The following is an 11182-nucleotide window of genomic DNA, read 5'->3' as shown; positions in this document are numbered from 1 at the left end:
TATCCTGTTCCTAAGTTTACCAGGGCTGCATTATTTTTCTCTACCATTTAAGAATTGCCCTTCCTGGAAGCAATTGCTTTCCAGCTTTGCAGAGTTGCCCTCTCCCTTTATAGGATTCCCAAAGTTAGTGTCTTGCTGAGCTCAGGGAATATCCCCATGGTCTGACCATGAAGACTCCAAGGGTACTGACCCACTTTATGCCATCTTTGGGATGGGATGCAATCACTTCTTTCCTGGAATTGACTCTGCTCATTTCCAAAGTGTCACAAAATAAAACTCCAGCCTGGCTGAGCCGAGAGCATCTCATCCCATAGGTCCAGCCCCAGCATTCCTGAGGGCTTGTCAGATGTCTGAACCCATGCGAGCCCTTTGGGTGGAGGAGCTCCAAAAATCCTGGGGTTGCCTCCCCTGACCAGGGTTCACTCCAGGCACAGCTTATAGAAAGGGATGGTAAGTTAACTTCACTACAGCTAAATGATAAGGTATTCAGTGTATTTGGTGCCTGGGATGAGAAAGAAGAAGGATTAGTATAACCTGGGATGACCCAGGAAGGCTCGACAGAGAAGCGGAGGTGCCCACTTTGGGCTCAGAGAATAGGCAGGGCCTGCCACTTCCTCTTTTGTGCCTCCCATTGAAAGAACAAGGGGTAGGATCAGAGAGAATGGAGTCCCTTCTCTGCTCTCTTACAAAGCCCAGTGCACACATCCAGGCTTCCCAAAATGGCAAGGTAATTATAATGGGGACATCTGTTTACATTTCTTATTTTAAGTGCCCCTTGGAGCACTATTGCACTCTGTTCCTGGCCTGGAAGAATGGTGGGAAATTTCTGCCATCCTAATCCAATATTTGAAACATATCATCTTGTGTTAGAAGCCCACACTTGATAGCACATGGTTGGTTAGTAAAAACTATTTGTCCTCCTACAGGGTCTTTCATCTAGAGATACCAAAACACGTAATGGGCACTTAATTAATAATGCTACCCAAGAAAAAATAATTAATCATTAATCATATCTCATAAACACAGAGACTGGGAACCTTTCCTAAAACTTCCAGCCAGTCTGGGGCAGAGCGCAGATGTTCTGGCTACCACCATGCCCAGTGCTTTCCTTAAACGACCTCTTAGCATTTGATTAATTTCAGTACATGCAATGGAGAATTTTTCTCTTTGAAAGATATTCTCCAGGACAGTCCTTTTATTGGAAATCTTAGCCACTACAATGTACCCAATGTCCTAGCAGGAGAGCTCATACTGGGAGCCAGGAGACAGCTCTGGGTCTGGCCAGCCCTGCCACACAACCATGCAACTTTCTACACGGTCCTGGACTCAACCCGCTGCTTGTCCGGTCAGTTGCCCCAACTTCCATCTGCCCTGACGCCCCTCCTCAGCTCTAAGATTGAGCAGCAAGGAAATCAATTCCCAGCTGGCCTTGTGGCCTAGCAAGGCCACAGGACCCAGTTCCAACATGCAAGACATAAAAACATTCTTCTGGAGGTTTTCCTGATAAAAGACAGAGCCATGGCTAGCATGCCACTTCCCCTCTTTCTTCCTCCCTAAGCAGAGGAATTATAAGAAGTCTCAGAGGATCCCTTGCAACCAGGATGCAAACAGTCATGCTAAGACTATAAAGAATAAAAGACTTTGGGATCCTAGTGACATCATCAAGGAACTGAGCCAACCCTATAGCTACCAACCCAGACTTCCCATATTAGAAAGATAGACCCATATTTGATTTTTTAAATTGTGGTAAAATACACATAACATGAAAATGACCATTCCAACTATCTTTATGTGTAAATTCCAATGGTATTAACTACATTCAAATTCTGCAACCATCACTACCATCCATCTCCAGAAATTTCTCTTCTTCCCATACACTGTTCCCATTAGACAGTAACTCCCCCATATTTATGTTTAAAATAGAATATGAATAAACTGGAAATTAAGTAGACATTCTCCTAAAGATCCAGTCCCCATCTCTGAGAAGCTGCTGGAGCCAGGCCAGCACAGGAAGGAACTGATGAGAGAAAATCTGGTTCTGCCCCTTACAGCTGGCACAACCCTGGGGAAGCCCTGAAGCACTAGAGAGCCAGTGAGTCCAGGTGGGGTCCAGGTGACACTCTGCCTACCTGCAGAGAGGTGACTGTAGCCAGGAAGCCTATTCCAAGGGCAGCTTGAGTGTCAGCAGGACTCAGAATCTGAGTTCAGAGGTGGGGAGTCCGGGCAACAGCTCCCATGGGAAACACACTTCTGCTGTCCCTCCATTCACTCAACAAAAATGTTTTGAGTTGCTGCTTTGTCTCTGGTACGATCCCTCAACTTTCTAGAGACATAAGTGAATAAGACCTTGCCCTCAGAGTTTCCAGTCTCCAAATGATTAAATGCTCGAAATTCTAACCCTGAGGTCACCTGTTGTGTGTTAAGGGCACTATGAAATGAGGCAATCGGTTTAATGTGACTGGCGCAATGCCTGGGCCACAGAACGCACTCAACAAAGGGTAGCTATTTCCACTGATGAGCCATGTGATCTGGAGCAAATTACTTAACCTCTTGAAGCCTCATTCAAGTTTTCTCATCTGTAAAATGGGAAAGCAGTACCTACCTCATAGGTGTTTGTGAGGATTAAATAGAGTAACACTGAGAAAAATACTTGATACATAGCAAGCAAGTACTTAGTAAAAGTTTATTGTTAATACTCTATTATATTCCCTATAACCTGGAAGAAGCATAACTCAGGACCCTGTGCCTTTTGGAGGGTCGTTATTAGGAAGTCCTGGTGTCTCCCAGAACTGGGTTGAGATGGAGGAGCATTCATCAGCCCATGGAGAAGAAAGAGACAGCTCAGTCAATTAAGATTAAAAAGACTCTTCCATGTAGAATACCTTCTTTACAAATAAAATTACAGAAACACCCCAAGCAGATAAGAGATGCAATAAACCCAATCCCCATCTTCAGGGATTGTACAGTCTGGTAAGAGAGAGAAAGGGGCAAATGTAGCAAATATTTTAAAATATAGTTTGGCTGGAATAAGAGTCTGTAAATGTTCCTTTCACCTTCCTGGATGCAATAATTTGACAAAAACTTACCAATTCACCTTACCTATAAATCAGATTTTAATCACCTCTTTCTATATCACTTCAATATGGCCCCTTTTCTAGGATGGCCTTTGTGAGCAAAATGTATATGGATAAGACTTTCTCCAGAGGATCATATTATACGAAGGAAATGAATTCCCTCTCTCAAGCTCATAAAATGCAAAAAAAAAATCAGCATTTGGGGTGTGAAGGCAAGGAAACGAGGCTTGCATACTGAGAACCCTGCTTTGCAGGCAGCACATTCATTTGCATTTACCTTCATGCAGGCCTGGCTTCCAAGCCTCCCGGCTTCCTGGCAGCCAGCCACCGAGGCATGCACAGCCCCTGTGCTGGGTGGATGCCAGCATGCGACTGGCTGCAGAGCTCTGCAGCTGCTTGCTGATCTCCCCTGTGTCCTTTCATAAAGGACACCATCTCTTCCCTGCCCTCTGCCCCAGCCCACCTGGCGTCTTCGCTGGCTGCTTGCAAAAGAGCCATTCCAGGGAACTGAGCATGCTAGGGAACCTGGTGTGTGAGGGAGAGGTAAAGTCGGAGGACAAATCATGGACAAACCACGGTGTCCAGTCAGCTCCCTCCTTCCTCCTTCCCACACCCACCACCGGATCACAGACTTGTGGAATAGAGCTAAAGCGCACGGAGTGGTCCAGACCAAAGGGTGTGCACCAGGCCATGCAGCCCGGAGGCCAGCGTTCCAATACCCCGACTCAGTTCACCAGTTCGATGCCCTCCGGGAATTCCCTGACCTCCTCGTGCCTCATTTACCTCACCTCTGAGGCAAGTGTGCCCAGTGCCCCCACTTCACAGGGATGTCACGGAGCTTCAGAGCAGCAGGCTCACAGCACCTGGAACCTAACAAATACACAACACTTGGCGGTTGCAGTTGCTGTTTTTCTAATTCAGGCCAAAAGGGAGAGCCGATCTTAATCCCACCTGCTCTTCTCTCCCCATGGAGATGAGCACTGGTTTGGGACATATACATAAGCCTTCCAGTTCTAACTCAGAAATCTGTCCTCCCAATCATGAGCACACTCCTGGGTACACTGTCAGCACACAGCAGTGACCTTGCCCCAAATCTCAGCACTCAGAGCACTGCTCCATTTCAGCAAACCATTGCATGGGGTTCTGCTCGACCTTGTGGAGCATTTCTCTAGCCATGGCTTGCCCCTTTCTCTGAAATCCCTTTTTTGCACTTTTGGGGTCCTTAGAAGCTAACCAGACCAATGATCCCCCAACTTGTTTGAGCCAGGATCTCTTAATTCAAATGGAAATCTTAAATGATGTCCCAACATACACAGAGCCTGGAGAGGATGTGGTCGATGGGGCTTTAGTTGTACCTGCAGTGCTCTAATTCCTTACAAGAAGAATATATTAGCATGTTTCCTGCATAACTAAAAATTAATTTTTTATAAAGCCTACATGTAAAGCAGATAAAAGAGCTTCTCTGGCTAAAGCCTCCCACACACTCAGTCCCCACTCCCTATTTACCACTGAGAGCCCTGGGGCCCCACCTCAACACCCCTAAACTCTGCAGAGCACAGTTTGAGAACTTCTAGTTTTATACATGTGGAAACTGAAAGGCAGGGAATTTTGGTGCCTTGCCTGAGCACACACAGCCTGATTTATGCCGGGGCTCAAACTTGAACCTGGGTCTCCTGACTTCCATTTTGGCTGTTCCTGATATCTTGTCATAATTCCCAGAAAACGTCTATTAAAATGACCAGCATCACGTGAAAACACAGGGGCTCCCATAAACACTTCCATACTACAGCTTCTTAAAATAGTCATCTGGCTCCTTGGAACATGGTGTCTGGAACCTAAAGAGTATCCTCTGCCCACTCCACACAAGAGTGGAAAAGACATGGTAAAGGCACACATCCTATCAGACAAGAAAAATCAGGATTTGGGCCATCACAGCACTGCTACTACTAGCACTTAGAGCACCTTAATGCTAATAAGAAAAGAGGTATCCCTTCCTTTGGGCAGACAAAACCCCATGCCAGGGTGCATGGCTTACTGAGTGGAAAGCAGGCTAGATTTCCACTCCCTCAATCAGGGACCCTTGTGCAGGATGCAACCTGCCCAACCATGCATGGCAGCTCTGGTCATAGTGAAAGTAGTAGGTGCTTGGAGTACAGGAACTTAAAGGAGAGGGAGATTTTCATTCACTCGTTCATTCATTCATTTATTCAACAAATAATTACTAAGTGTTTACTGTGCCAGGCACATAGGTGCAGGAGAGAGTACATGAGCAAGGTGGGCAGATCAACTGCCCTCCAAGATCTTACAGCCTTGAGAGGACTGAACACAATGCCAGCAACACTAATAGTATAATGTGGTCAGTGCTGGGCGAGGAAAAATACCAATTGGGATGCTTCAGGCTACAAGTAAGAGACCCTACTAAAAAGTGGCTTAAACAAGAAATTTGGAGGCAAGGTGTGGCAAAATTTAATTCAGCAATTCAATGATGTCATCAAGAACTGAGGCTCTTTTCAACATTATCCACTCACTTCAATCTGCAGGGTTTTGTCCTCAAATATGCCACTCAAGATGGCTGCTGCAGCTCCCCAGTATCATGTCCTCAGATCACCATGCCTGGGGATTGGAAAGGCATTTCTCCTCTGAAACATTTTTTAATTGGAGAAGACAGTAGTGTCTTCCAGCAACCTCCAGAGGCTGGGAAGAAAAGAATCTGGCATTTTCGCCCCCTAAAGTGGGAGGCAGGCTCTGACAGCAGGAAAGGAGCTGGCAGTGGGAAATGGTTAATGATTAGACAACAGTCCTGCCTGAGGGTTTCAGTCCCTGCGAGACCAAGAAATGACAACAGAAGTTCTTGGGGTAAAAGTGTTTACACCTGGCTTTATTCTCATGGGCAGAAGGTCAAGCACTAGAATTACATCTGCATCCAGCATCTGCAGGTCCATAATCCACCTCCATCTCTGCCTCTGCCTAGAGCACTGGGTGGAGCTCTTTATATAGTGACCCGCTCAATAACAGTTCATTGCATATGGGCTGGAAGCAACAGCCTAGCAGTGGGCCAATCACATCATCAAGTAGTTTAGGGTCAGGTGAGGATACTGGCCATAGGAACTTCCATTTTCCCCACACAATCAATAGTGCCTGCCACAGGAGCACAAAGGAGGGACACAGAACCTAGCTTTGAAGGTGGGCATATTCAGTAGGGAAAACAATGTCCCCGCAAAGATGTCCATGCCCTAGTCCTCAGAACCTGAGACTATTCTGAGACTGTACCAGATTATCCAAGTGGAACAAATGTAATCACATGAGCCCTTAGAAGTTAAAGAGATACAGTAGAGGGAGAAGTCACAGACTTATGAAGCATGAGAAGCTGTTTGTGGCTTGAATACAGAGGGCCACATTTCAAGGAAATGGGGACCTCATTCTTACAACCACAGGTGTTGAATTCTGCTAACAACCTGAATGAGTTTGGAAGGAGATTGTTCCCCAGAGCCTCCAAAAAGGAACACAACCTTGCCTTCTGAGATACTAAGCAGAGAACCCAGCCAAGCCCTCCTGGACCTCTGACCTTCAGATCTGTGAGATAATAAGTGGGTATTATTGTAAGCAGCTAAATACATGAAAATTTGTTGCAGCAGCAATAGAAACTAAAACAGGGTCCCAAATGAGAATGTATCCATGCTGTGACTTTAAGAATTAAGAGGAATTACCTCCTCATTAGTTAAATTAAGGTAAAGGGAATAACATGAGCACAAGGCTAGAAGAGAGAAAGACATGTTTGGAAACCAGCAGAAATCTCCCTTCAGTTGCAGTATTGTGTAGGGAAGGAGAAGGAAGGAGAAATAAAAAATAAGAATGGGGAGATAAGTAGGAACTAAGGTAGGTCCTCAAATAACAAGCTTGTGTTTCATCATGATGGCAATGGGAGGCCATGGAAAGGTTTTAAACAGAGAAGTGACGGGGTCAGATTTTGGGTTTTACCAGATCGCTCAAGTTGCTACATGGAGAACAAATAAGGAGGTGGCAAGAGAGAAGGCAAATAGACTGGGTAAAATTGCACTGGTGGTCCAGGTGAGAGATGATGACAGTTTGGACTCAGAAACTGCTAATGGAGATGGAGATGAGAGGACTATTTTGAAATAAATGAGGGAGGGAATTGATAAGACTTACTGGTTGAATATGAATGCTAAGAGAGAGAAGAATCGAGGATGAAGCCTGTTCATTCATCATTCAACACATTGTTATCAGCATCTTCCATAGTACGTGGTCCAAGGACTGAGCTAGGAACAGGATGTTGCCTCATCAAAACAGACATGCCCCTGCTTACATGGAACTTAGAGGTTTCTCACTTGATCAGCTTGGTCGCTGGTGGTACCATTCACTGGAGAGAAGGCACAGGCTTGAGTGGGGAAGGAACAAAGATGAGGAAATGAAGATGACCCATTCTGTTAGGCAGAAGACAGATATGAGTGGGACAAAAAGAGGGTGGGGCCCACTGAGAACTCATATAATGCCAGAGAGCCAGAAAGGACTCAGAGTTAATGAGCTTTGCAATGTGAGTTCGTTCCATATGCTCTGAATCTGGGCTGACCTTGAGACTTGCTCTAAGTGATGCAGGTGAGATAGGGCAGAGACATGAGACAAGCATCATGATTAATTTTCCTTTAAAAAATGCCAAAATATGAATAGCATAATAAGAACATGAGGGAATTATCTTAAGGCTAAGATTCCATTTTAAAAGGGGACTGGGAAGTTAGATCCTAATGTATTCTTTGGTAATCAGCCAACAACCTATCTTAAGGCAAGGCAAGCAGTCTTAACTGATAAATTCCCAGTGCTTGGTGGTAGCCACTATCTTGGAGAAGAACAGGAAGTTGACCCTACAGAATTATCTAGAGGACTGAATGTGGATAATGACCTATCATCTCTCACTGGAGATAGCAATCATGAGAGTGCAAGACAAGCCCATGCCCCACTAACACTTTACCTTTATCCCATTCTTGAAAGCCTTAAAAGACAGAACCCTAAACCCTTAAGTACACCTCCTTGCTGAGGATGCCCACACTCCCCTTTCTTGGAGTGTGTATTTTTAAAACACTTCTTTCTGCTCAACTTACTATGTTTTGTCTCTGTGCACTTCCAGTGTTGTCTTTGTCACTTTTCTATTACATTCTGTTTTCCAGACTTTAAGCACAAGTCTCCACTCTCTCTGCTGCTTCAGATAAGTAGGGAGGGGCTACTGAGAGCTCTGGTCTGAGCTTCCAAGTTCCCGTCGGTGAGCGTCCCCTTCCCCTCTGCTTTACGCAAGTAAACCTGCCTTTGTCTGCCTTGACTCGTCCCTTTTCTCCCTTGGAGTGCATTGAAATAAAACTTCTGCTCTGCTTCACTGCTGTGTCTGTGCCCTTCGATTCTTTGTTGCGGCAGGACAAGGACCGAGGAGAACAAACTCTGCCCGTAACGGTTTCACTTTGTATCTCTGGACATACATATACGGGACAACTAAGGAGAGGATCCAGTAAGCCTGGGATATGGGTCCAGAGCCATTGAGTAAAATGTGGGCTGAAGATAGGGAGCAAAGTCACCAGTATATAGTATATACAAGATAATTACCTTCAGCCACACAGAAGACAATGCCTGTGAGGAGAGGGGTTAAAGAACTGGAAAATGAAGATTTGCCTTCGAACTCTTTCACCTCCACCTTTCTGCCTGAGGGAGAGACTGACTGACAACTGGGACTGTCTTCTTCCAGTCATGCTGGCTGAGCCTGGAGCCAAGAAGCCTGGTGGTGGCGGGTGGGGGAGGTGCTCAGTAGAGGTTAGTTAAGAGGAGGAATGACTCAAGAAGGCAAACAAATGAACCCAGTGGGCAATGCTCTCTCAGATTATTTGCTATAAAATAGAGGAAACGTTTGCTCTCCACTTTTCTTAAATAGCTACACTGCCCCAGTGTATTGGATGCAGTGCCCCGTGATTTGGATGACTGAGTTTAATCCCAAATATTCACTTAAATTAGCTGCTCACTTTCAAAATGGAATCTTTCCTTGGATGACTGACACTCCTCTCGGGAGGATTAAGGTGTAGGGCATTCAGTGCTTCCAAATAAACAGACAATTTGATTTCACCAGGCTGAAATGGTTTGGAGAAATGGGCAGTAAGGAATATGGTGCCCATAGTGAACTTGACTGTTTTCAATCCTTGGAGTTTATATAGAAGCTAGCGGGAGAGATTAAAGGTAATCATTTCACATTGTACAAGAAAAGCTTTGGATTGAAAGCCAGTAGAAATAAATATGTGTAGTAGTTAGGCATATGCGGGTGTCAGACTGTGGAGGTTTTAACCCACTCTGCCATTTAGTAGCTGTGTGACCTAGGGCAAGTGACTTACCCACTCTCTCCATCAATTCCCTCAGCGATGAACTGGAAGCAATAACAGCACCTACTACAAAGGGCTGGGGTGAAGATGAAATGAGATAATGTAGGAGAGAAGTTCAACATAGAACCTAATGTACTGTGAGTGCTCAATAATATTAACTAGTGTACTAGTTACCTAGGGCTGATGTAACAAAGTATCATAACCATGTGGCTTAAAGGACAGAAATGTACTGTCTGGCAGTTCTAGAGACTGGAAGTCCAAGATTTGATTTCTTCTGGAGGTTATGAGGGAGAATCTTCCCATGTCTCTCCCTTAGCTTCTGCTGGTTTGCTGGCAACCTTTGGCGTTTCTTCACTTCCACAGCATCACCCTGATGTTTGCCTTCATCTTCGCATGGTGTTCTCCCTGTGTGCCTTTCTGGGTCCAAATCCCCCATTTTATAAAGACATTTTGGGTTAGGGAGCTACCCTACTCCAATACGACCTCATCTCAATTCCACAGTGAGCCCATTTCTAAGTAAGGCGAAATTTTGTGAGTGTTAGAACTTCAACATGTGGAATGGGGTGGGGGGGGGCATGCACAATCCACCCATAACAACTAGTATAATTATTAATAACATTATTCCTATGCTCAGTTCAGATTACCAAGCAAATATAGCTATTTCTTCTTTTCAATTTTTTATTTTGAATTCATTTCAGATGTAGAAAAAATTGTAAAAATAGTACAAGAGATTGCGTGTAACTATTAATCAGCTTCCCCTAATGTTAGCAGCATCCATAATCTTAGCACAAGTACCTAAACCTAGAAATTAATGTTGACACAAGACCATTAACTAATCCTTAGACTTTATTCATATCTCCCCATTGTTCCACCAATGTCCTTTTTCTGGCCCAGGATCCAACATTGCATTTAATTTTATGCCCCCCAAATCACCTCAAATCTAAATTCTTCCATGTTCCTTAATCATTCATTATCTTGACATTTTTGCAGAGCAGTAATGAGTTTCTTTGTAAATGTCCCTCAATTTGGGTTTGCCTGATGTCCACCCATAGCTAAATTTGGGTTCTCTGTTTTTGTCAAGAATCCCACACAAGTGATTCTGTGCTCTTTTCTTATCAATGAGTCGTATCAGGAGGTATACAGTCGCTCTCAGGACTGGTGATGTGAATTTTGATCACTTGGCTTAGGTGGTGTCTGCCAGGTTTCTCCACTGTAAAGTCTTTATTTTTCCCTTTAGAATTAATATATATTGTGGAGAGATACTATGTTAACATCCTCTTTTCCATCATACATTTACTCACTAATTTGAGCATACATGGTGGTATTTGCCTGCAGCAATAGTTTTTGCCTAAAGGTGATTTTCTATTTCTATCATTCTTTCTACATTTATTAATTTGAATTCTACCATAAAGAATTCTACCCTGCTTCCTATATTCTTTTGAATAAAATATTCCTAGCTTCAAGGTTATCAGAGGCCATCCTGTTGACTTCTCAGGGTACTTGGGATCTGATTCTGAGACCTGTCCAGTTCTAAGGCATTCATTTATGTGCCGGTATAAAGGAAGAAAAAAAATCTCTTTATTTTGCACTTAAACCTCATGATTTTAGTTCTCATTAATAGAATCTTTGAGGTAAGTGTGTGCTAAATGCTTTGTGGGGTAAGAGGATGTTTAAATTATTCAAGAGAACTGCTTTTATGCAATTTGGATGTACCCGTTTTCACATAAAAATTAATGCTAA

The sequence above is a fragment of the Manis javanica genome, chromosome 1 (genome assembly GCF_040802235.1).
Source record: "Manis javanica isolate MJ-LG chromosome 1, MJ_LKY, whole genome shotgun sequence".
NCBI classification, from domain to species: domain Eukaryota; kingdom Metazoa; phylum Chordata; class Mammalia; order Pholidota; family Manidae; genus Manis; species Manis javanica.
This window is presented reverse-complemented; position numbering follows the sequence as displayed.